Consider the following 26,709-nt stretch of genomic DNA (forward strand, 5'->3'; position numbering starts at 1 on the left):
AGCAAGTTTTTTTTTTTTTTTTTTTTAAGAATTATTTATTTAATTTTATTTATTCATATATTTATATTTTAATTTGACCAGAGAGAGATAGAGAGAGAGAGAAAATGAGAAAGCAAACCACCAGGTCCGGAACTCGAACTGTGGTCAATCATGTTGGAGTGTCCAGTGCCTTAACCACCACACCACCTGTTGGCCCCTCTATAGCAAGGTTTGACAAACTTCAAGTGAGAAATTTCATTCTAATGACCAGAAATATAAAGTTCCTTGAAAAAAAAAAAGCTAATCAAATCAAGTGGAATATTAAAGGAAATCACATATTCAAGTGGTATATATTCTGAAAGTTCAGAGACAGTTTAATATCAGAAATATCTAGTTTAAAAATTTATTTTATTTTCTTTATTCATTTATTTATTTTAATTTGACCAGATACAGACAGACAGACAGACACACACACACACACACACACACACACACAGAAAGAGCAAGCCGCCAGGTCCAGGACTTGAACTGTGGTCAGGAATGTGGAAGCATCCAGCACCTTAACCACCACACCCCCTGCTGGTCACCTTAAACCTTTTTTTTTTTTTTTTTTTAATAAATTTGCCACAGGGTGTGTGTGTGGTCACCAGAGCAAGAAAGAGGGGGATAGAGTGAGAAAACATCTTTTGTGGGGAATGGCTATGCCACAAAATCCCTTTTTTTCTGTTTCTCCTTCCTTTTGGGATTTTAGGCACATGCATTTGTGTGTTTTTCAAGCTGCTTGGTCTGGGATTTGAACCACATAGTCAGTCATGTGGGATTAGCCACCTTAACCACCTCATCATAGGATGGCCCAGGAAAATCTGTTAGTAGATAGATTTAGGAAGTACAGAAAAACATATTGGGGGAGTACAAAAATATATTAGGGGAGTACAAAATATATTAGGTGAGTAAATATGGTAAAAATATATTAGGGGAGTACAAAAGAAAAAAAATACAATGTGGAAAAAGCACTTGGAAAATGTTCAACTTCTATTTATGACAAAATCTTTTAGGACTTTGGCTGCTTCTCTTTTGCTCACTATTCAGAGCATATGGCTTCTATCACATGTCCCCAGAAGTGTCCCCCACTCTAGGCATGACACATTTCAGACAACAGAAAGAAAAGAGAAGAAAAATGGCACGTTCTCTCTCTACTGATGAGGCTGTGTGTAGAAGTTGTATGCAATGCCTCAGGTTACGTCTCTCTCTCTCTCTTTCTAAGTTTTGGCCATAGGATGGTTGTGCTCTCCAGAGAGAGATGGAGAGACACACACAGAGAGAAAGTGAGAAATCATCTCCTGCTGCAATTCCTTCTCCTCCATTCTCCTGGGATTTGGAGCATGCACATGCACCTGGTGTGATTTTCATTTTTTTGTTTTTATTTTTAAATTTTTTTGGGGGAGAGGTTTTTGCTATAGGGTGTGTACACTTGCCAGAAAGACAGAGAGAGAGAGAGAGAGACAGAAAGGGAGAAATCACCCCCCAGGGGGGATGTCCACACCGCAATCCCTTTTCCTCCATTCTCCTCTCGGGATCTTGGGCACGCATGCATATACATGCCCAGCGTGAGTTTAAGCCTTGGGGGTCCAGGACTCGAACCGCGGTCGACTATAGGGGAGTCTAGCAACATAACCATTATGCTAACTGCTGGTCCCTCACCTGGTGTGATTTTCAAGCGGTGGAGTCTAGTACTCATGTCCTGGTGGGCCATGTGGGAGTATAGCGCCTCCACTACCACGCCATCTGCTAGCCCTGGGTTTACGGCTCTTTGATCACAACTAGTCCCAGGGCCATAATTAGCTGCAAACAGGGCTGAGAAGTATATTCCATGGGACCAAGTTCCAGCAAAAAACTAGAGGAGCAGGAGTCAGCAAACTATGGGCCCCCCTTTTTTTTTTAAAAAAAAAAAAAAGAGAGATTTTTGCTATAGGGTGTGTGTGCTCTCCAGAGAGACAGAAAGCGAGAAATTATCCCCCAGGGGAGATGGCCATGCTGCAGTCCCTTCTTCTTTGTTCTCCTGGAACCTTGGGAATGTACGCCCACGCACCTAATGTGTGAATTTCAAGCAACCAGATCCTGACTTGAACCACAGTCGGCCATGTCTGCAGTCAGCTATGTGGGAGTCCAGTGACATAACCATTACATCATCTGCTGGTTCAGGGCACCTATTTTTGTAAATAAAGTTTTATTGGAACACAGCCATGCTCATTAGTTTATATATTGTTTATAACTGCTTTCATTCTACAACAGCAGAGTTGAGTAACAGAAAAACCTAAAATATTTGCTATATAGTCCTTTATAGAAAATGTCTACTGACCTCTGGCATAGAGAAAAGAATTGCTATTAGCAGTCAATAAGAAGCCCCTGGGAACCAGCAGTTAGTGTAATGGCTATGTCGCTGGACTCCCATGTAGTCAACCGCAGTTCGAGTCCCGGATCCGGTGGCTTAAACTCACACTGGTCGCGTGTGTGTGTGTGTGCCCAAAATCCCGGGAGAAGAATGGAGGAGAAGGGATTGCGGCATGGCCATCCCCCCGGAGGGTGATTTCTCCCTTTCTGTCTCTCTGTCTCTCTGTCTTTCTGGTGAGTGCACGCGCCCTATAGCAAAAACCTCTAAAAAAAAAAAAAAAAGGTTGACTAAACACCCTTTTCCTTAACGACAGGATTAAAGTAAAGTCAAAGAGTCAAAAAATAAAAAAAAAGGAAAGTACTCTATTGCACATTAAAATCTGTTGCAGGCCCAGGTGGGGCAGCGGTAACACAGCTGGACCCACCTGAGAAAGTCCTTACTTTGCACGCCAGAACCTCCTTGGAGGAGCCAGATGCACGTGTGCATGGAGACCCATGATCTGGGCTGGCTGAGACTGGGAGCAGATTGTGCTGTGAAAACCTTTTGGGGCACCTGTCTCTTTCTCTCACACTCTCTTCCTTTTATGGAAGAAAGAAAAAAAAACTTAAAAAAATTTCAAAGCCAGGGAGCTGGCAGGTGGCATGGTGGTTAAAGTGCTGGACTCCCACGTGGCCAACTGTGATTCGAGTCCCATACTTGGCAGCTTTCTTTCTTTTTTCTTTTGGAGAGGTTTTTGCTATAGGGCACATGCACTTGCCAGAAAGTTAGAGAGAGACAGAGAGACAGAAAGCGAGAAATCACCTCCCAGGGGGGATGGCCATGTCCCAATCCCTTCTCCTCCATTCTCCTCTTGGGATCTTGGACACGCACACACACGCGCCTGGTGTGAGTTTAAGCCACTGGGTCTGGGACTCGAACTGCGGTTGACTACATGGGAGTCCAGCGATGTAGCCATTACGCTAACTTGCTTTCTCACCCCCTCCTTCCCCATCGTTCTGTCTCTCTCTGGTCAAATTCAATCATCGTCATCATCATCAACAGCAGGGCAATGACTCAGGAACAAGTGGACCCGTGTGACGGAGGAGAGGGCTCAGAGACAGAGAGCTATGAGAAAATGGGAACTCGGCACAGTACGGGGCATCTCAAGTTGGTGACGGAAAGACATTACTGGGAAAGCAGAATTTCTTTCTTTCTTTTTAATATAAGCATGCACTTAGAAAGAAAAAGTTCAGGGCCAGCAGGTGGCATGGTGGTTAAGGTGCTGGACTCCCTCCCACATGACTGACCATGGTCTGAGTCCTGTACCGGGTGGTTTGCTTTCTCATTTTCTCTCTCTAGTGAGTGCACATTCTTTATATTAAATAAATAAAATTAGCTAAATAATTAAAAAAATTATTCATTTATTTCCACCGTGAGAGAAAGATGGAGAGACATGCATCCCAAACAGGGTCCCCACTTTGTATTCCATCCTGTCTTAACTAGTTCCAGTATGGACAAGCACGTGTTCTTGGTCCATTCAGAGATGTCACAGGATGTGAACCCAAGATCCTTCCCATATGGGTCCAGTTGCGTCATCATGGCACCACCACCTGGCCCTGAAAACTCTTTCTTCCCAACCTCATGGACAGAGGTGGACGCTGGATACATTGAAGCCTTAAACATAAAACCTGAATGTGGCTAGGCCACCAGCACCACCAGCACACTGGAACGCAGTGGGAGGGGCTGGCAGGTGGTGTGGTGGTGAAGGGTGCTGAACTCCCACATGGCTGATTGTGGTTCGAGTCCCAGACCTGGAGGCTTGCATTCTCACTCTCCCCTTCTATCTCTCTCACACTCTGTCCCTCTCTGATCAAGTATAAATAAAGTTAAGTAAAATAATTCTCAAAAAAAAAAAATTCAGAAGACAGAAGCCCGGTGCAGCGGTGTAGGCCTATAGTCCCAGCTACTCAAGAGGCTGAGGCAGAATAGTGACACAGTGACTCACCGTCTAGCAGGTGGCGTGAAAGTGAAGGGTCCCATATGGCTGACTGCGCAGTTTGAGTCCCAGACTGTGTTTCAAGGCCAGCTTGAAACACACCCTGTCCACACGTGCGTGGATGCCCAAAATCCCAAGAGGAGAATGGAGGAGAAGGAATTGCAGCATGGTCATCTCCCCTGATGGGTGATTTCTCACTTTCCCTCTCTCTCTGTGTCTCTCCAGTGAGCATATGTGCCTTGTAGCAAAATTAAAAACAAAATAAACAAGAACTGAATCCAGAAGGCAGATTTTCGAGAACTTATGATTTCTTTAACAAAAAGATAGCAGAAATAAAAAGAAGTAAGAGGCATTGTTAAAGTTTAAAAGGGCCTTAAGAAACATATCACCAGGGACCAGCAGTTAGAGTAATGGCTATGTTGCTGGACTCCCACATAGTTGACAGCGGTTCAAGTCCCGGACCTGGTGGCTTAAACTCACGCCAGGCGCGTGTGCATGTGTGCCCAAGATCCCGAGAGGAGACTGGAGGAGAAGGGATTGCGGCGTGGCCATCTCCCTGGGGGTGGGGGTGGGGGTGATTTCTTGCTTTCTGTTCCTCTGTCTGTCTTTCTGGCGAGTGCACGCGTTCTATAGCAAAAACCTCTCCCCCCAAAAAGAAACAAAGAAACGCATCGCCACATGTGACGTATGGACTTTGGATCCTGGCTTGAACATACTACTCCTTAAAAGAGGTTACTGCGGGGCCAGCAGATGCTGTAATGCTTACATCGCTGGACTCCCACATAGTTGACATCAGTTCGAGTTCCAGGCCCTGCCGCTTAAAACCTATGCTGGGTACATGTGCGTTCATGCCCAAAATCCCGAGAGGAGGCTGGAGGAGAAGAGATTGTGGTGTGGCCATGCCCACCCAGGGTAATTTCTCGTTTTCTGTCTCTCCATCTCTTGGGTGAATGCATGAGCCCTATAGCAAAAATATCTCTTAAAAAAAGAAAATCAGTAAAAATGTTTTTTTTTGTCAGAGGCATATGTGTTTGCCCGAGAGAGACAGAGAGAGCGTGAAAGGGAAACAGCAACCCCTAATGGGCGGTATCATACCGCAATCCCTTCTCCATTTCTCCATCCTGTTGGGATTTGAACCACGCAGCCCCAGGGGCCTGCATTCCAACTACCCAGTCTGCCCTGTAGGATCTGCTTCCCTTAAGCACCAGGCCATGGGTTGACCCTCTTTGTACATATTTTATTCACCAGAGGTGAATCAGAAACTGCAAGGCCTAACAATATGACTTAATCAAAGTACAGGAGATAGTACATTTTTTACAGGTTTGATATGGAAAAATTGCAATTCACTTCTCCAGAAAAGATGGACCGATCTGACTTAACTAAAATGAGAAGTAAGCCATAGACTTGGATGAGAGATATGCAACATTTGTAACAAGTAATTCATATTCAAAGTATAAAGAGCGCCTGGAAGACAACAAGAAAAAACCGAGCCCACCAGAGAAATTGGCTTAGAATACTCCAGTAAACACTGGTCATCTCTATTGTAGGCACTTCCTTATTACATGCAAATTCAGGGGTGCAAGGAGACAAAGCGGCATAGCCTCCCTCTTGCCCCCCTGGAGTAGCTGGGGCTGGGCAAATCAAAGGCACTGGCCTCTGGGCCATCTGTCCCTGCACTTGCAATCTTTAGTGTAGGAGGCAAATTTGCAGTCGCAGTGGACAGGGTCTTGTTTGCCTGTTTGCAGGGTGTGTGTGCTTACCAGAGAGAAACAGAGACAGGGAAAGTGAGAAAGCACCCCTGCTGGGGGGGCAGAGAACCAGCCCGTGATCTCTTCTTCATGCTCCTCTTAGGATTTTGGGGACCCACGCACCTGTTTTTTTTTCTTTTTTTAATTATTTGATTTAACTTTATTTACTTATTTTAATTTGACCAAGGGGTGGGGGAGAGAGAGAGCACAAACCGCCAGGTCTGGCACTTGAACCTCAGTCAGCCATGTGGGAGCCCAGCACCCTTAACCACCACGCCACCTGCCAGCCCCCAACATGCACCTGTTTTTTTTTTCCTGAGAGGTTCTTCCTATAGAGCGCGTGTACGTTCGCCAGAAAGACAGAGACAGAGAGACACAAAGCGAGAAATCACCCCCCAGGGGAGATGGCCATGCCACAATCCCTTCTCCTCCATTCTCCTCTTGGGATCTTGGGCACTCACGCACATGTGCCTGGCGTAAGTTTAAGCCGCCGGGTCCGGGACTTGAACTGCAGTCGACTACATGGGAGTCCAGCAACATAGCCATTACACTAACTGCTGGTCCCCGTGCACCTGTTTTTTTAAGCCGCCAGATCTGGGACTCAAATTGCACAGTTAGCCATACAGGATCCAGCGCCTCAGTCACCATGCCACCCACAGGCCCAGAGAGTCATGTTTAAGGTCCCTAAGAAATTAAGAAATACAGGGACCAGCAGTTAGTGTAATGGCTATGTTGCTGGACTCCCATGTAGTCGACTGCAGTTCAAGTCCCGGACCCGGCGGCTTAAACTTACGCCAGGCACATGTGCGTGAGTGCCCAAGATCCCAAGAGGAGAATGGAGGAGAAGGGATTGCGGCGTGGCCATCCCCCCTGGGGGGTGATTTCTTGCTTTCTGTCTCTCTGTCTCTGTCTGTCTGGTGAGCACACGCGCCCTATAGCGAAAACCTCTCCAAAAAAAAAATTAAGAAGTACAAGCCTTATGATCCCACCTCTGTAACCCCTGCAACCCCCCTTCCCTCCTCCCCCACTATAGCTACATAGCTCCTTAACTCACACAGCGGATACTGCTTTTCTCTTACGTGCTCATTCAGTGCTCCCCCATGAGCTCTTTCCATTGCGCAGACTTCTCCGGCTCCTCTCCAGATGGTCTGGTTTTTCTCTTTATTGTCTCAAGTCAGCTTTGGGGTATGAAGGAGGGATCACGCATGGAACAGGGGTATGGCCGATCAGTAAGGACTGCAGAAATGGAGAAGGTAGAAGCTTGCCACAGCGTTAAAAAATGATTTACTTAATTTTATCTGTTATTATTTAAAAAAAAAATTTGCTATAGGGCACGAGAGAGATAGAGAGAGAGAGAGAGAGAGAGAGAGAGAAAGTTGCTAGGTTAGGAACTTGAACAGTTGGCCATGTGGGAGTCCAGCGCTCCAGCTACCACACCACCTGCTGGCCCCTTGTCACAGCTTTTAAAGAAAAGGATGGGACCAGAAGGTGGCATAGTGGTTAAGGATCTGGACTCCCACATGGCTGGTCATGGTTCAAGTTCTGGACCTGGGAGCTTGCTTTCTCACTTTCACTCTCTTTCTCTCATCTCTGTCTGGTGAGTGCATGTACCATATAACCAGTTTAAATAAATTAATTTATTAATTTAAAGAGAGAAGAGTAAGATACCCGAGGCTGAAGATCTCAGTACAGTTGGGTTACAGGGGAATGTGTGCGCGTGTGTACGCATACCTAAGTGTGTATAACACGCACATGTTGGGAAGAGTCAGAGGAGAAGAAACCATGTCCATCGGGGGTTCTGATTCAGTTCTCCAGAGGGCAGTGTAGCCATTCCCGCCTGTCCATAGCCCTGCGTGGAGGACTGTCCCACAGAGGCACTCTCTCCCCCGACCAGGAGCAACTCGAAGCCCCGACTCTAGTCCGGATGCGTGCCGGCCTTGCTCAGCAGCTGTGCAGAGGTTGGTGTGATGTTTCTTGGCAGTAGGGAAACCAACTGCTTCAAGTGATTATCCTAACGCCGTTGTCTCGAGATGAGTCACAGTCCGATAGGGGTATCTTAGCTTTAGCGTCTCCCAAAATCACAGCCTGAGCGAAGAACTTGAAGGAGTTTAAAAAAATATTTTTTAGGTTTTTGCCAAAGGACATGTGCACTTGTTGGGGAGTGACAGAGAGAGGGAAGTGAGACATCACCACCACCCCAGTGGGGGAGGACACACCCCAAACCCTTCTCCATCCTCTTCTGGGATTTTGGACATGCACGCATGTGTGCCTGGTATGATTTTCAAGCTGCTGGATCAGGGGCTCAAACCACGGTCATCCATGTGGGAGTCCAGTGCCATCTGCTAGTTCCTTGGAGGAAGTATTTTTTTTATTGAGGACTGAGCCGAGAAAGCAGGCGTGAAGGAGAGGAAGGGGTGAGCTGGAGACAGAAGACAGAGGGATGCTATGGCGGCTCACCAGTGTCTGCCACCGAATAGCCAGGCTAAGGGAGGGGCGGCTGGAGCGCTTACCCCCAGCTCCTGCTCCTTGTGGGTGTCAGCTCCCAGCAGGTCTGGCTGAGCAGGGTCCTCCCAGTGCTACGGGAAACTTCTGGGGCAGACGTGGCTGGAGCCTGAGGTTGACTGTTGGCAGCACAGGAGCAGTTTGAGTGCGTGGAGCTGTCCAGCTCTGTGGGGCTGAAATCAGTGGGTTGAGGGGAGGTGACGAGATTTAATGCTACGCGAAGTAAAGGTAATCAATCATTTCTTTTTTTTTTTTAAATTATTTAAAATATATTTATACATATTTATTTGTTAAAATAATTTTTTTTTTTTTTTGCTACAGGGCATGCGCGCTTGCCAGAAAGACAGAGAGACAGAGAGATAGAAAGCGAGAAGTCACCCGCTAGGGGGGATGGCCACATCACAATCCATTCTCCTCCATTCTCCTAGGGATCTTGAACACGCATGCACATGTGCCCGGTGTGAATTTAAGCCACTGGGTCCGGGACTCGAACCGCGGTAGACTACATGCGAGTCCAGTGACATAGCCATTACGCTAACTGCTGGTCCCTTATTTATTATTATTATTTTCCAACTTTCTACAGGGCACATGTGCTCACCAGAGAGAGACAGAGAGAAATGGAGAGAAAAGGAAAGTGACAAAGCAAGCCACCAGGTCTGGGCCATGTGGGAGTCCAGCACCATGCCACCTGTTGGCCCCAATCATTCACTTCTTCTTTGCTATCTTTTTCAATTCTGAATGCCTAGAATGATATTTCTCAAAAAACCTGGCAAGTGTAACATTTCATACTAATTAAAAAAGAAAGTGAATCGGTACAAAGGAAGTATGGCACCTCTTCTATGAAATTAAACCCCAAGAACTTCTCTCCCACCTGAAGTCACTTGTTTTACCATGAATAAATTCCTTGAAGTAGCTGCTGAATGAATATCGTCTATGGTGGGCTGCATCCTGCTTCCCACCATATCTGAACGCCCCTGACTGATTTGCTAAGTCTGACCGTTCAGTGACGTCTTTCCATCAGCTGGTTCCCTGCAGACCTTACCATCAAGTACAATACCTTCAGCGCGACACATGCCTTCAGTATAAGTTCCTTCCATATTCAGATGTTAAAATTATAGTGCTTATGCTGCCATTTCTGTCAGGGTAATAATAATAGGTATAAATAGCTCTCTTTCTGTAACCTGAAACTAACTAAAAAAGGAAAGAGACACTAAGATACCAAAATATTTCATACTTAAAGTCAAATGCATTTTGTTCTTTTCCGGGCAGCACAGAATACCGAAGTGTCTATGTGCTCACTATTTCTATTCCAAATCACCAGTTTGGGATGACCTTGGAGGATCCACTCACCCCCCACAGCGAGTCCCCCCAACATGATCCGATAAGTATCTTTCATGGTAGGGAAGGAGTGTTCTTGCTGACCTACAGGTTGACCAATGTAGGGGTGTTGGAGGAGAGAGAGGGCCCACTTTCTCGCCCATCTGCTCATGTTGGGGCCATATTGGTTACCTCGTGCCCACAGATGCCTACAGAAGGCCATTCAGATTTGCTTCTATGGGGAAGAAGTCACGGGAGAGGAGGAGGTGGAGGGACTCGATGTCCTATGACGGTATACAGAGGCTGCTGTTAGGAAAAAAGCAACTGACACATTCTGATGACAGATGGAAGAAAAAAACAAACCAACAAAACATGAAACAATGCAAATGAAACGTCCCGTGTGGAAATGCCATGCAAGCAGAAAGCTTCCCAAAAGTCCTCCAATCACTGGGACATTTTTTTTTTTTTGGTGGTGGGGAAGAGGATTTTGCTATAGGGCGCGTGCGCTCGCCAGAGAGACATAGAGACAGAAAGTGAGAAATCACCCCCCAGGGGGGATGGCCACACTGCAATCCCTTCTCCTCCATTCTCCTCTTAGGATCTTGGGCACGCACGAACACGCGCCTGGCGTGAATTTAAGCTAGCTAGCAGTCCCATTATTCGTTTTTTTTTTTTTTTTGGAGAGGCTTTTCGCTATAGGGCGCGTGCGCTCGCCAGACAGATAGAGAGACAGAGAGATAGAAAGCGAGAAATCACCCACAGGGGGGATGGTCACGCCGCAATCCCTTCTCCTCCATTCTCCTCTTGGGATCTTGGGCACGCACGCACATGCACCTGGCGTGAGTTTTAAGCCACCGGGTCCGGGATGCGAACTGCGGTCGACTACATGGGAGTCCAGAGACATAGCCATTACGCTAACTGCTGGTTCCCCCATTATTAGTTTTTTGACGTAGCGCACATATACTCACTGGAGAGAGACAGAGACGGAGAGAGATAGAGACAGAGACAGTGAGAGGGAAAGTGAGATATCACTCCCCAGGAGGATGGTCATACTGCAATCCCTTCTCCTTCACTATCCTCCTGGGATCTTCGGCACATGTGCCCAAGACTTTCAAGCCACAGGTCTGAGACTCAAACCACGGTTGACTACATGGGAGTCTGGCGACATAGCCATCACGCTAACTGCTGGTCCCTCCTCCCTGGATCTTGAGCACACATGCACACACGCGTGGCATGTTTTTTAATCTGCTGAGTCTGGGACTTGAACTGCACAGTTGGCCATATGAGATTTAGCTGTCTTAACATCCATGCCACCGGGACCAGCAGTTGGTGTAATGACTATGTATGGACTCCCATGTAGTTGACTGCGGTTTGCGTCCCGGACCCAGTGGCTTAAACTCACGCCAGGCGCATGTGTGTGCGTGCCCAAGATCCAGAGAGGAGTGTGGAGGAGAAGGGATTGCGGCATGGCCGTCCCCCCTGTGGGTGATTTCTTGCTTTCTATCTCTCTGTCTCTCTCTGTCTTTCTGGCAAGCGCACAGGACCTATAGCAAAAACTTCTCCAAAATAAACAAAACAAAACCAAACAAAACAACAACAACAACAAAAAATCCTTGCCACATGCTGGCCCCAGGATTTCTATTTACTTATGTCTTTATTTATTGAATAATTATTTATTTCATTTTACTTATTACTATTGTTATTATTTTAAATTTGACCAGAGAGACAGAGCGAGAGAAGGAAAGTGAGAAACAAGTCACCAGGTCCGGGACTCGAACCACAGTCAACCATGTGAGAGTCCAGTGCCTTAACCACCACGCCATCTGCCAGCCTCATATTTCTATTTCTTATTGAGTCATTTTTGGAAAGTTATATTTTTTCTAGTGATTTGTGTATTTTGTTTATGTCATCAAATACACTATTTCAATGTCATTTATGTAAGTCTATTTTCTTTTTAATCTCTATTGTACCTGGAGTTATGTCCTTTTTTAAATTCCCTTTCTTCCCTTTGATTAGTGTTCTTGGATTATGACAATTTCAAAGTAACAACTTTTGGGGTCAGAAGGTGGCATGGTAGTAGAGGTTCTGGACTCCCACATGGCTGACTGCAGTTCGAGTCTCAGACATGGTGGCTTGCTTTCTCACTTTTCCTCTCTTTTCCTCTGTCCCTCTCTAGTGAGCACAGATGTCCTATAGCAAATTTAAATAAATAAATAAATAAATACATCTTAAAAAAATGTAACTTTTGACTTCGCTGATTGTTTCTATTGTGTCTTTGTTTTCTGTTTAATTTTAATTCTCAGTTTTCTTCTCTCTTTTGCTCTTCCTTTGGGTTATCTGCTATTTTTCTAAGCTTTTAAAAAAGGATATTTAGGGACCAGCAGATGGTGTAATGGTTATGTTGCTGAACTCCCACATGGCTGACCGTGGTTTGAGTCCCGGACCTGGCAACTTCAAACTCTTGGCGGGCACGTGTGCATTTGTGCCAAAAATCCTGAGAAGAGGAGGAGAAGGGATTGTGGTGTGTTGGTCCTGTCTTGGGGTTGATTTCTTGCTTTTTGTCTCTCTGGCTCTCTCTGGGGAGTGCACATGCCCTATAGTAAAAAAAATCTCTTAAAAAAGAATATTTAATCTTTATGCTTTTCGAATATAAACACATAAGAACGTAAATGCTCTCCTGAGTTCTACTTTTGCTGTATCCCACACGTTTCGTGTAACATTGTACACTTTGGAATATTTTGATATATAAGATGTTAGAGTGGGTTTTTAGTTACCAGATCGTATAGGCATGTTTAAATTTCTTTATTTGTTGAGGGATTCTTACTACTGCATCGTTGGAGATCGCTTTCCTTCCATGAAAGGTGTCAAGACTTGCTTTATGGCCTGTTACTTGCTCAATTTATTGATCGGGCTGTTGGAAAAGTCATACTGCATTATCGTACAGAAAAGCAGAAAAACACGTCATGACTTTTCAGGCGACCCAAGAGTGTACACTAGGTCTTTAGAAAGTTCTTGGAAAATGTGTAGTGCCAAAAAACTAAGCTTGGGTTTCTAGGACTTATTGGACTAAAAGACACTTGTAGTTTAATTCCATTACTTCGTGAACTTTTTGAGGTACCCTTGTATATTCCTGTGTGTTTGAGTATAAGCATAATCTTTAATTATTTGGAGCAGGGTTTTATACATGTTATGAAATGAAGGTTTTAAATTATGTTTTTCAAATGATTGCACTATATATGTATGTGTGTATATAGAAATATATATATATATATTTACAAGAATGATTTATTTTAGAATTATTTACTTAATATTATCATTCTTCTTCTTCTTCTTCTTCTTCTTCTTCTTCTTCTTCTTCTTCTTCTTCTTTTGAGAGGTTTTAGCTATAGAGTGCATGCACTCTCACCAGAAAGACAAGAGAGAGACAGAGAGACAGAAAGTGAGAAATCACCCCCTGGGGGGAGGCCATGCCACAATCCCTTCTCCTCTCAGGATCTTGGGCACACACGCACATGTGCCCAGTGTGAGTTTAAGCCACTGGGTCTGGGACTTGAACCACAGTCTACTACGTGGGAGTCCAGCGACATAGCCATTACGCCAACTGCTGGTCCCATCATTATTATTTTTAAATTGGGTATAGGGCATGTATGTTCACGAGAGAGATAGAGAGAGAGAGAGAGAGAGAGAGAGAGAGAGAGAGGGAAAGTGAGAAAGCAAGCTGCCAGGTTTGAGACTCAAACCGTGGGTTGGCCACGTGTGAGTCCAGCACCTTAACCACCATGCCACCTGCTGGTCCCTGTATATATATTTTGATCTATGTATAATTACGAGTCATGTTGAAATCTTCCACTCTGATGGAGGATTTGTCAATTTCTCTCTGTAGTTCTAGCAAATTTTTCCTTTGTATTTGTTGAAGTCATTTCATTGAATTAATATAATTTCACAGTTGTTTTATCTTCCGGATGAATTGAATCTTTTATGATTATCTCTTCATCTTTAAAATGCTTTCCTGTGCAGCTGGTCCCATAGTCAGGGTTACTGGAGTTGGATCCCATATGGCTGAACATGGTTTAAATCCTGGCCCTGGTGGCTTGAGAATCACATCAGGTGTGTGTGTGCGCATGCATGCTCCAAACCTGACAGGGAGGAAAATGGAGAAGGGATTGCGACCTGACCGTGCCAGTTGGAGGTGCTTTCTCCCTTTCTCTCTCTCTCTCTCTGGCGAGTGCATGTGCCCTGTGGCAATTACATAAATGCTTTCCTGTGGCCCCAGTGCCACTGGCCAAGGTCCCGCTCCGGGGGCCTGGATGCAGTTGTGGGAACAGCAGCCAGGCTAGTGATGGTGTTCCAGGAGGACTGAGAATGCGGAGCCGAGACATATGGTGCGGAGAAGGGGGTAGAGTGTACAGGGTGGGCCTCCATGCACTGGGCCTATTAGCAGGGTGTGAGGGCATCCATGACAGCGGTCCTTCTAGGTGACCTGTTTCCTGCTCCTGATGTGGGACAACAGCCTGCTCGAGTGACATGCCAGGCTGGCGCAGCCGGATGGCAGTGTTGCTGGAGAAGGCGGGCACAGGAGGCAGGGCTACAGGGAGCGCGGCTACTTCCTGTATTAGTCAGAACTCCCTGTGTGGAAGAAACAGAAACAAAAAGAACGTATTGACTCATAAAACCAGACGCTGTGAAGGACAGGGACAGAGCTGATGTTTGAGCGTCCTGGAAAGAACCCAAATGCCTTCTGGATTCGTCTTTCTCCTCACATCGGCATCATTCTCAGACCTCCTTGTCCGGGAGGTCCCAACCGTGGCTGCTGGCAACGCTGCTTCAACACCTCAGTTCGCAAAAGGGACTTCCAATATAAGTGTGTCTGCATAGCCAGGTTTTTTTTTTTTTTTTTTTTTTTTTTTTTTTGTCTAAAGGGCAATTGTGCGGTTGTTTTTTTTTTTTTGGCTATAGGGCACATGTGCTGGCCAGAAAGAGAGAAAGTGAGAAATCAGCCATGAGAAGGGATGGCCATGCTATAATCCCTTCTTCTCCACTCTCCTCCTGGGGCTTTGCGTGTGCATGCACACATGCCCGTTGTGAGTTTCAAGCTGCCAGGTCCAGTACTCAAACTGTGGTCGGTCATGTGGGAGTCCAGTGCGTTAACTACTACACTACCTGCTGCCCCCTGCATAAACCAGCATTATTTTATTTTATTTTTAATAGAGAGATTTCTGTTATAGGGCATGTGTGCTTGCCAGAGAGACAGAAAGATAGAAATCACCCCTCAGGAGGGATGGCCATGCTGTAATCCCTTCTCCTCCATTCTCCTCTCGGGATCTTGGGCATGCACACGTATGTGCCTGGTGTGAGGCTTTGAGCCAACGGGTCTGGGACTCGAACCGCAGTCAACTATGTGGGAGTCCAGCGACGTAACCATTATGCTGTCTGCTGGTCCCCAGATACCAGTTTTAAACGCTTCCCTGGAAAATCATATAAAAAGAATAAGGTGGGGCCACATGTACCCATTGTGCTCAGGGAGGTCCTGGGGTGAACACCCAGGACTTTTCCCAGGTAGGCCCAGTGGGGTTACGGCTATACCGCCGCCCGGCCCGTGGGGTGTATGTTTAATGATGGAATTCAAGGAGGTTTACCTGAAATTGAAGAGACTTGAATCTATGTTAAAAGAGAAAGCGATAAGCCTCACCACGAATGCTGTTACAACCGGTCCTAATGTGTTATTACATTTTAGAAATAAAGCATGTTTTGAACAGCCAGGAGAAAAGATCAAGTCACTTATGAGGAGATAAAAATCAGGCTCTTCTTGGATGTTTACAGACCCACATCGGATACCCGAAGAGACGGAACAAGATACAAAAGGAAAGCAAACACGAGCCAGCCACCTGTACCTGGTATGTACAAGCTGACCCAGGGAGCCGAATTGCAATTTTTTTCTTTTTGAATTTGCATAATCCCTTCTCCTCTATTCTCTTTTCTTGGGATTTTTGGGCACATACACATACATATACTTAGTATATTTTTCAAGTTTCTGGGTCCAGAACTTAAAACATGTAGTTTTCTATGTGGGATGTGGGATCCAGCCGCCTTAACCACCACACCACTGACCCACTGACTGGCCTCTTTTTTTTTTTTTCCACTTTAATGAAGACGCTCTCTTCCTCAAAAAGAAAAAAAAAATGGAGAAAGATAGATAGTTCTGTTATTCACATTATTCAGCTCTGGGTGATGTTAATTTCTCTAGTTCAGTCAATCCCACATGGAATTCTGTGACCCAAAAACTAACATTTAAAGTTATCACCAATACTACGTGAAGTGGGAGGGGAGGGGCCTGCAGGTGGCATGAAGGTTAAGGTAGATCCCACATGGCTTGGAAATCATGCTGGGCATGTGTGCATGTGTGTCCAAGATCCTGAGAGGAGACTGGAGGAGAAGGGATTGTGGCACGGCCATCTCCCCTGGGGGTGATTTCTCACTTCCCTTTCTCACTCTCTGTCCCTCTCTCTGACAAGTGTACATGCCCTATAGCAAAAACAAAATGACAAATGAACAAACAAACAAAAGGAATAGGAGGAGAAAGGGAACAAAATAAATAAAAGTAAGTGACTGGGGGGCTGGCAGGTGGTGTGGTGGATAAGGGCACTGGACTCCCACATAGCCAACTGTAGTTTGAGTCCTGGACCTGGTGGCTTGCTTTCTCACTTTTTCTCTCCTCTCTCTCTCTCTCTCTGTCCCTCTTTGGTCAAATTAAATATAAAGAAATAAATAAAGTTAAATAAAAAATAATTCTTTAAAAATAAAGTAAGTAATTGGTTAATATATACAAATCTGTAACAAGCCAAGAATGAATTACACATCTGGTATAGCTCTTACTTCCGCCATGTTTGCAATGCTGTATAGTTGATGTAACTTCTCTTCCACTGCCCATTGAACATTCCCTTTGGTTACTTCTTAGCATATAGGCAGTCTTTCTCTGGTGGAGAGACCACTGAAGGGTCTCAATTCTTTTTTATTTCCCCCCTTTATTGGGCTATTATACTTTTCCATGGAATTTTACTATAAGACATGGGCGTTTTACTATAAGTTCATGGTTACCTCATGAACAGCAACCCCTTTTCACATTGACAACCAGTGTCAGCCATCCCGCACAGTACAGTAAGCTCTCTTTGCCTGTTGTTCAGTGGTAGCAGGAAGCCTAAATGGCCAGGGGATGTCTCATCTTCCAGTTTGGTGGGACCAATTATGTTTCCTGGTGAAAGCATTTCCTCTTGGGAATTATGGCCTGTAGAGTTGGTAGAACAGAAGCCAAACATAGATGAGTTATTAAATGTAACAGGGACAGGAAACCTGTGATCTCTGCAGGTGTGAATTCTGGCTATGGGAAGAACTGTTCCCTAAGTTGATAGAGCATCCTATAGGCTAGTCCCGTATCTCACAGGGTGGTCTCCCAGCTAGGTGTGCTGATGGTCATTCCGATGTTGTATTCATATCAAGCAAGCTGTGTGTAGGTGATGGTGGTAAGATTGACACAGGAGTGCTGGGCGATCAGACCCAACACCTATGCCGATGCTGTTTGACGCTCACAAAGAATTAGAGACATGGACACAGAGAAGAGATAGTAAAGCAGAGTTTAGTAGGGGAGGAGAAAAAGCTTCCAGTGCAAAAGAAGGGGGCCTGAATGGGTTGCCAAAGGGACTGGAAGTGAAAGGTTTTTATTTAGCAGTCTGAGCAGTGGATCGGCTTTCAATAAGGAAGTGGACTTTAGATGGTTATGTGGTAGTCTGAGTGATTTATTACCCTATTCTTTGAGGGGTCAGCAGGCCATAGCGTTTTGTATTTCTTGTTAGAATATAGTTAACTAAATAGAAACTGTTACCCTTAGCTACAGTTGCTTAGAATCCCAATGCAGCCAACATTTGGCTGTGAAAACAGCTATTATGACTCCATTGTGTCTCTTACTTTCTATTCCATGGATTTCCTACCTATCCACTTAACCAGAGATCTTTTTAAAAAATTTTTTGAGAGGTTTTTGCTATAGGGCATGTGCCTCTCCAGAAAGACAGAGAGAGACAGAGAGAGAGAAAGTGATAAACTCCCCCCAACCTCCCCAGGGGGATGGCCATACCGCAATCCCTTCTCCTCCATTCTCCTCTCGGGATCTTGGGCATGCACGCACATACGCCCGGCGTGAGTTTAAGCCACCGGGTCTGGGACTCGGACCATGGTTGACTACATGGGAGTCCAGCGACATAGTCATTACGCCAACTGCTGTTTCCATAACCAAAGATCTAACTCCTTTCTCCAGATCAGTGGTTTCCACGGGTTTATGCTTAATGCTGCATTTCTTTTGCTGTAAAATAAGTGGCTTGCTCAGGAACGTGTTGTGTAAACCATGGCAGTAAATAAGGCTTTTTGAAAGTCCGTGGAGGTGGAACTAGCAGAAGTGTTGCATTCAGGGAAGAAAAATCTATACGCTGCATCACGGATCAATTCACATTTGCACCCTCCATAATGTCCAGTGCATTAATCTGCTAACATGCCACCAGGAGGGTGACTGACTGGCTTTCCTTCAGACCCACTCCTCTGAGGAACCGCGGTTGACTACTTGGGAGTCCAGTGACATAGTCATTTATGCTAACTGCTGGTTCCAATCACATTATTTTTTTGAGGAAGGGGTTGGTTACAGAAAGAAGTGAAAGTTACAGGGAGAATGATATATTGGTAGAGGCAGTCTGTACCCATGTACAAATGCAGAAACAGCTCCCCAAAGGCAGGCTGTGCTTGTCCAAATCTTTGTTGGCCATCAAAATCTACGTTCATTAACTTTGCATCCCTTCCTGCATGGGTGCACATGAAACGGCATGGTCATTTAAAGAAAATCTGTACTATCACAAAATACCAAATCCAACGATGACATTTTTCTGAAAGGCCTGGTAGCACAAGTGAGAGGCTGCTGGTGTGTGACTGCTGAGGCTGCATGGGAGGCCTGGGGTTTGGTTTCCAGCCCAGCCTAAAACCAACTAGGCAGGATGGCTCACTCCTGTGGTCCCAGCTGACTGGGAGGCTGGGACAGGAAGGATTGTGATGTGGTTAGACCTTGTCAAGAATGTCTGTCTCTTTCTCTCTGTCTCATTTAAGTTTTTTTCTCTTCATGCAATTTAGGATTGCTGATGGAAATAACCAATTCTGTAGAAATAATGATTAATGCAGTTTATTACCAAGCACAAAACTGAGTGACCAGACCTGGAGAGAGACAGGAGTGTTGCTCAGGGTGCTGAGACGCAGTGGCTCCTTTTATACAGTTTTGAAAGCAGGACAGCTGTCAATCAGCATAAGGAATCTTCTACATTGGTCCAGCCTGAGACGGTGGGATATCTGGAAGCGGAGGCTTGTAGGTTATATGTGAGTTTGAAATTCTTAGGTTAGTTGGGACCAAAAGATAGCATAATGGCTATGTTGCTGGACTCCCATATAGTCCATAGTGGTTTGAGTCCCGGACCTGGAGGTTAAACTCATATTGGGCGGGTGTGCATGTGTGCCCAAGATCCCGAGAGGAGAATGGAGGAGACAGGATTGCAGCATGGCCATCCCTCCTGGGGGGCGATTTCTCACGTTCTGTCTTTCTGTCTCTCTGGTGAGTGTATGCACCCTAGAGCAAAAACCTCTCCAAAAAATAAATAAATAAATAAAATTCTTAGGTTAGTAATTAGCTAAAGAAAATCAAATCACAAGTCTCTGTTCCTGAATGAAATCAGACAAAGAATGTCTGTGCTTTACTGTAAGCGATGAGGCGGCTTACTGTACATCATAAAAGCACTTTGCCTGGGAGAGGATGAAGCTCCCTATCGATGGTCTGTTAATTTTTGTAGGCTTCCAGTTTTTTTTTTTTTTTTCTTTTTAAAGTGTGTGTGTGTGTGTGTGTGTGTGTGTGTGTGTGTGTGTGTGTGTGGTTTGTTGTAAGTTGCATGTGGTCCATGGAGAGAGTCAGGGACAAGAGAGGAAAAGTCAGAAATCACCCCTCAAGGGGGATGGCTATGCTGCGATCCCCTCTTCATTCTTCTCTCAGGATTTTGAGCATGCACTCACACACGCCCAGTGTGATTTTCAAGCCACTGGGCCCGGGACTCAAACTACTGTTGGCCATTGGGAATCCAGTGCCTTAACCACCATGCCACCTGCTGGCCCCTGTAGGACTCTGTTAATGTTTGTAAGCATGACTTTTCCAAGCCTCCTGAAAACATCTTTCAAAGAGGAAAAAGTCAGAATTCTGTCCGCAAGATTATTAGGTAATGAAATCTCACAAGAGAGAAATATATCCGGGAAGATTCGTACTAAGGAAATCTTGCTTTGGAATCCCAATCTGACTGATTAAATTCTTCATTTGCAAGATTTTAGAGTTGGTCAAGAGGCCAGTATAAGATGATACCGTTGCTTTCAACACCTACCCCTGTGTATGGGAACCAGCAGTTAGCGTAATGGCTATGTCGCTGGACTCCCACGTAGTTGACTGCGGTTCGCGTCCTGGACCCGGTGGCTTAAAACTCACGCCGGGCATGTGTGCATGTGTGCCCAAGATCCCGAGAGGAGAATGGAGGAGAAGGGATTGCGGCGTGGTCATCCCCCCTGGGGAGGTGATTTCTCACTTTCTGTCTCCTCTATGTCTCTCTCTGTCTGTCTGGTGAGCGCATGCGCCCTATAGCGAAAACCTCTCCAAAAAACCCCCCAAAAAACAAAAATCAAAACCACCTACCCCTGTGTGGAGCTTACCTATGAACTTTGTCACCTTTCTCCTTTTAGAACCCCCTCTGGCCCAGCCCTGACACTACTTAGAAGTAATTATATTCCGGGGCTGGCATGGTGGTTAAGGGCGCTGGACTCCCACATGGCCAGCTGCAGTTCAAGTCCCGGGCCTGGCGGCTTGCTTTCTCACTTTCTCTCTCTCTGCTCTCACTGTCACTCTGTCCTTCTCTGATCAAATTAAAAATAAAATAAATAAATAAAGCTAGGTAAAACAATTCTTTAAAAAAAAACCAACAACAAAGAAGTAATTGTATCCCCTGGTAGGGTTTGGAGTGAGTTACAGGAGGCTCCATCTCAAGAGAAAAAGCAAAATTTATTGGGAGAAAGAGCTCCTGGGGTCTGAAGTCAGAGGTGCTTCAGCCCACCCCACCAAGGCGATGTGATCTATACATAAGGAGCAGCCGGAGGGGTAGGGTCGTGAAAACCCGAGGGTACTTTAATTAGCTCACTTGCCATCCTGAACTTAGCCCATGGATGGGAGGGCTCTGACTGGACGATTCGGGCCAAAGGTTGCCGCGACCATCTCATTTTCTAACAGGAAATTACCTGAAGGCCCTTCAGGAGCCGATCTAACACTCGTTCATTTTTGCCTGCAGTTTCTAGGTGCTCAGTGGAGAAAATTCCTCTTTCCTCTGGATACACTCCTCCAATGTAAGCTCCCTTCTCATAGCAGTCTGCATTCCATCCTCCAGGAGGCGAAGGAGAGACTTCCCTGTCAACAAGCTCCAGTTGCGTTTTTTGATTTTTGGTGGTTTGCTTTTCCGTAGAAGAATTTCTGGGGCAAGGAGCAAAGTTAAAGGGCAGCTTTGAACTTGGACTTTCCCTGGAGGGGTCAAGAGCTTTATTGCCAAGAGGATCCTTCTGTCCCTCCCACCATCTGTTCATTTGAAGAGAACAACTTACAGACAATTTGTTCACTTACAGATGATAGTGAATTAAAATTCACAATTCGTTCTTTTTTTTAAAAAATATTATTTATTTAATTTCATTTGTTATTATTATTATGTAATTTGACCAGACAGAGACAGAGAAAGAGAGAAAGGGAAAGTGAGATTGAGTCACAAGGTCCAGGACTCAAACTGTGGTCAGTCATGTGGGAATCCAGCTCCGTTAACCATCATGCCGCCTTCCAGCCCCTACAATTAGTTCTTTAAAACTCAACTCAATGTACAGTAATGTTTTTAAAATTATTTTATTTTATTTATTTATTCATTTATTTTAATTTGAGCAAAGAGAGGCAGAGAAAGAGAGAGAGAGAGGAAGTGAGAAAGCAAACCACCAGATTCAGGACTTGAGCCATGGTCGGCCATGTGGGAGTATCCAGCACCTTAACCACCACACCACCTGCTGGTCCCGAGTAACGGCTTTTAACCTAATAACTGGAGTTCTTTTTCTTGGACACTGTTTAGAAATGTAATGAAGGTAGTCTGAGGTCTCTCACCAAGAGGCTATTTCTTAGTTGAACAATATAGTTTGTTGTTCAAAGGAGTTACTAAGTCTTAAACATGTCACATGGGTATGGTGATTAATTGTGTTTTTACTGTAAACACTTGATGATCTCAGAAAACAGAAGGTCATACTCCCACCAGTGAGATAAAAACTTAGGTTTGTTTTAGGAACAAATGAACTCTTCTTTGGCACTTTCTCAGGTTGAGAAGTGCAGGGAGCATGTTTAAAAACAAATGAGGTAGGGACCAGCAGATGGTGTAATGGCTATGTCACTGGACTCCCCTGTAGTCAACTGTGGTTCGAGTCCTGGACCTGGTAGCTTGAACTTACACCGGGCGCATGGGCATGCATGGATGCCCAAGATCCAGAGAGGAGAATGGAGGAGAAGTGATTGTGGCGTGGCTATCCCCCCTGGGGGGTGATTTCTTGCTTTCTGTCTCTCTGTCTCTCTCTTTCTGGTGAGAGTGCACATGCCCTGTAGCAAAAGACTCTCAAAAAAAAAAATCCCAAAACAACAACAACAACAAAACAAAGAGGGGACTGGCAGTTGGCGTAATGGTTATGTTGCTGGACTCCCACGTAGTCAACTGTGGTTCGAATCCTGGATCCGGTGGCTTAAAACTCACACAAGTTGCATGTGTGTGCATCCCCAAAATTACAAGAGGAGAATGGAGAAGGGATTATAGTCATCTGCACTGGGAGGTGATTTCTCACTTTTTGTCTCTGTCTCTCTCTGTCTCTCTGGCAAGCACATGCCCCCTATAGCAAAACAAAACAAAACAAAACAAAACACAAAAAACTCTCTAAAACAACAAACAAATGAGGCTGTTATAAACATTTAAAACATAAGTTCCATGCAGAGGAGGCATAACCTGCAGAGACAGGCATTAAATGCAAGCCTACCAGGGACTGCTACGCGTGTGCAGGGCCAGGAAGTCCATGGGAAATCTCTGTATCTTCTGATCAGTTTTGCTTTGAACCAGAAACTGCCCTCAGAGTTTATTAAAAACAAACACAGGTTCAGCTCAGTGCCTCAGCAGTAATGTTGGATCCATGTGGAAGGCAGAGCGTTCTGTTCCCGGATTGATCTGTATACGCTGGGTGGCCCCAGGATGCTGCCTAGCTGAGAAGACTGGGGTTGGGGGAGAGGACCAAGGTGTGGGATCCTATCAACGGTGCTTGTCTTTCTTTCTCTCATGTCTCATGACAGAGGGATCAAACCCTGGCCTCCCGCTTGTGGAGTGCAGCGTCTTAGCAGTGTGTGCAGGTTAAGGTGCTAGACTCCCAAATGGCCTGTGGCTGGGAGGACTTCTTTTTAAATTTTTTCCTTTTAATTTGCTGTAGGGTGCGTGAGACAGAGAGAGAGAGGAAGTTAGACCCCCCCCTGGGACATGGCAATCCCTTCTCCATTCACCTTTTGGGATTCTGGACACACATGTGCATGTGCCCAGCATGAGTTTCAAGTCATGGTTCCAGAACTTGAACTGAGGCAGGAGAAAGCTAGCAAATGGAAGCGGGTCATGGGGCTGGAGTATCTGCCTCTGGGGATAGATAGAAAAACCCATCAGGGCAGAAAATTCCCTACCCAAGTTAATATAGACAGATTAGTAGGGGATGTCTAGCTGATTAAGCCACATTGGTACACCAATGAGATGAATCAGTAGTCTCAGCTACATTTGACACAGCCAATGAGATAAATCAGTGGCTCAGTCATATTTGAAAGAGCCAATGAGATGAGAACAGTCAGTGGGTCCAGTCAATGATCAACTGACATGACCTAGATTAAAAAAAATTATAATCCGATGGGCCTTGCAGGTGGTGTGGTGGTTAAAGGTGCTGGATTCTCACATGGCCAACTGCGGTTTGAGTCCCGGACCTGGCAGCTTGCTTTCTCGCTTTCCTTCTCTCTGGCTGGTCAAATTAAAAAATAATAATAACAAATGGAATTAAATAAATACTTCTTTAAAAAATTATAAACTAGGGGGACCAGCAGTTAGCTATGTCGCTGGACTCCCACGTAGTTGACTGCGGTTCGAGTTCCGGACCCGGTGGCTTAAAACTCACGCTGGGCACGTGTGCGTGCATGCCCAAGATCCCGAGAGGAGAATGGAAGAGAAGGGATTGCAGCGTGGCCATCCCCCCTGGGGGTGATTTCCTGCTTTCTGTCTCTCTGTCTCTCTGTCTGGCGAGCGCACACGCCCTATAGCAAAAACCTCTCAAAAAAAAAATTATAAACTAGGTCAGCATGCTTGGTGGTTAAGGTGATAGACTCCCAAGTGGCCAACCATGGTTGAATCTTGGACCTGGTGGCTTGCAAATCATGTTGGGTGCATGTGTGTGCCCAAAATTCCAGGAGGAGAATGGGGGAGAAGGGATTCCAGCATGGCCATTCTCCCAGGGGGAGTGAGCTCTCACTTTCCCTCTCGCCATCTCTTTAACTCTCTGGTGAGTACATCCACCTTGTGGCAAAAAAATAAAGAAATAAGTAAACCTAGAAAAAAAATTTACAGGGACCAGCAGATGGTGTAATGGTTATGTCACGGGACTTCTGTGTGGCTGACCGTGGTTCAAGTCCTGGACTTGGTGAATTGAAACTCAGGCCTGGCGCATGTGCATGAATGTCCAAAATCCCAAGAGGAGAATAGAGAAGGGATTGCAGTGTGGCCATCCCCTCCAGAGGTGACTTCTCACTTTCTGTCTCTCTGTCTCTCTGAGAGTGCATATGCTCTGTTGCAAAAATCTCTCTCAAATAAATAAATAGACAAACTACATTTTTCCCTTTTGCTATTGGCCTATTTTGTTCAATTCTTTGTCCGAAACACCAAAAACTTGAGTACCGTCACTGAAGCCATCCCACAACAGAACCATACAGTTGATGGTGTGGGATCTAGCCACCCCCCCCACCCCCATGCCACTTGTTGGCCCAGGACTGTCCCTTTAATGCTGTAATTTAGTTGTGTGTTTAAGGAAAGATCATTGCCTCAAGTAAACCAAGGCTTTTGAAAGACTGCACTTTTCAACGATGGTGAAGGGGATGAGGGCAAAGACAACAAAGACTGGGGGTCCCCAGGGAGGACCTGAGATGGAGCAGGATGCTGCAGGAGTGTGAGTATCAAGTCCTGGGGTGCAGAAGCACACCCCCGCCTTTCCTAGGTGTTCATGAGAAAGAGCGAAGATGGAGCAAGAAGTAGCAAGGCGACCCAACTGGCAGCCAGAGGCGGCTGCAGAGCCAAGGCAGCGCGGCAGGACATGTTGTCCAGGGCAGTGAGTCCAAGGGTGCGGCCTCCAGGCCACACAAAGGGCATGGCCCAGAGAAAGCACACCCTGCCCTGCCAATGCTCAAGGTCCCAAGTCTGGTGGGAAGCCTGGGTCGGTCCCAAGGGTGCACTAATATGGTAGAGTCCAGATATCAAGTCAGTAAACATTTCCTGAGGACTGACTCTGTTAACTTAAATGCTGGGTCCTGTTGAGGTTCTAAACATAATACCGTCGTGTCTGTCTTGAAGGAAAGAAGAAACCGGAAGATGGTCTGTTAAATGGTATTTATGAAAGGTCTTCAGAAAGTTCATGGAGAATGCGTTTTTTTTTTAAATTTTTTTATTTAAGATTTTTACCATAGGGCATGTGCTCTTGCGGGAGAGGAGAGAGACAGAGAGAGACAGTGAGAGAGAAAGTGAGAAATCATCACCCAGGGGGCATGGCTATACTACAACCCCTTCTCCTCCATCCTCCTCCTAAGATTTTAGGCATGTATACACACGTGCCCAGGATGATTTTCAAGCCACCAGGCCTGGGACTTGAACCTTGGTTAGCCACCTGGGAGACGAGTGCCTTAGCCACTGTGCTACTTGCTGACTCTGAAAATGCATATTATGAACAAACTAGGCGTGGATTTTAACATTTTTTGCACCACAATAAACTTGTGCTTCAATTGCATTTCCTGCAAACTTCCTGAGATCTCCCCGTCTGTGGACTCTGGCTTAATCTTTACAATCCTCCAATCATCTACTCTGTCAGGACCCTGGGCATGCGTGCAGGGCTGCTGTGTAAGCTGCCAGGAACTTGAACCCTGGTCGGTCATGTAGGATCCAGGTTCCTGTGCACAGTGCTTCACCACCATGCTAAGGGACTGGCCTGAGGTGATTATAGTTTTGTAGATGAAGAAATTGAGTCTTAAAGAGATGAAGTGTCTTGGGGCCAGATGGTGGCCCCAATGCTCTGTGAGGCTGGGCCATGTGGGAAGGTTCCGGGTTGCATCTGCACACCTCCACAGCACGCTGGGCATGTGCAAGGCCTTGAGTCAAGGCTGGCTGAGGCTGGGGGAGGACTTCGACAGGAAGGGCCTTGCTGGAGATGTTGCTCTCTCTCTCTCGCCATCTCGCTCGCTCGTGGAAGAAAGAAGGAAACTTAAAAAGGAGAGAAATGAAGTCACTTTCCTAAGGCTTCAGCTGTGGCACTGTGGAGACCAAGTCGGAGGCCTGCTTCTCTCTCACTCAAATGCTTGTGGTGAGTCGCTTCCTTACAGATGGACACATGCTTATTACATG

At 45.7% G+C, this 26,709-nt stretch overlaps 1 long non-coding RNA gene across 1 annotated transcript in view; it reads right to left on the reverse strand.

Annotated features, from left to right (window-relative positions):
• Positions 1–26,709, reverse strand: part of LOC102488674 (uncharacterized) — an 82,589-nt gene that overhangs the window by 6,178 nt on the left and 49,702 nt on the right. The window contains exon 2 of the long non-coding RNA XR_335054.3: positions 9,778–9,783. This is a non-coding gene — a long non-coding RNA (uncharacterized LOC102488674). The remainder of the gene's footprint in view (positions 1–9,777; positions 9,784–26,709) is intronic.

The sequence above is a fragment of the Tupaia chinensis genome, unplaced genomic scaffold (genome assembly GCF_000334495.1).
Source record: "Tupaia chinensis unplaced genomic scaffold, TupChi_1.0 Scaffold000330_1, whole genome shotgun sequence".
Taxonomy (NCBI): Eukaryota; Metazoa; Chordata; class Mammalia; order Scandentia; family Tupaiidae; genus Tupaia; species Tupaia belangeri.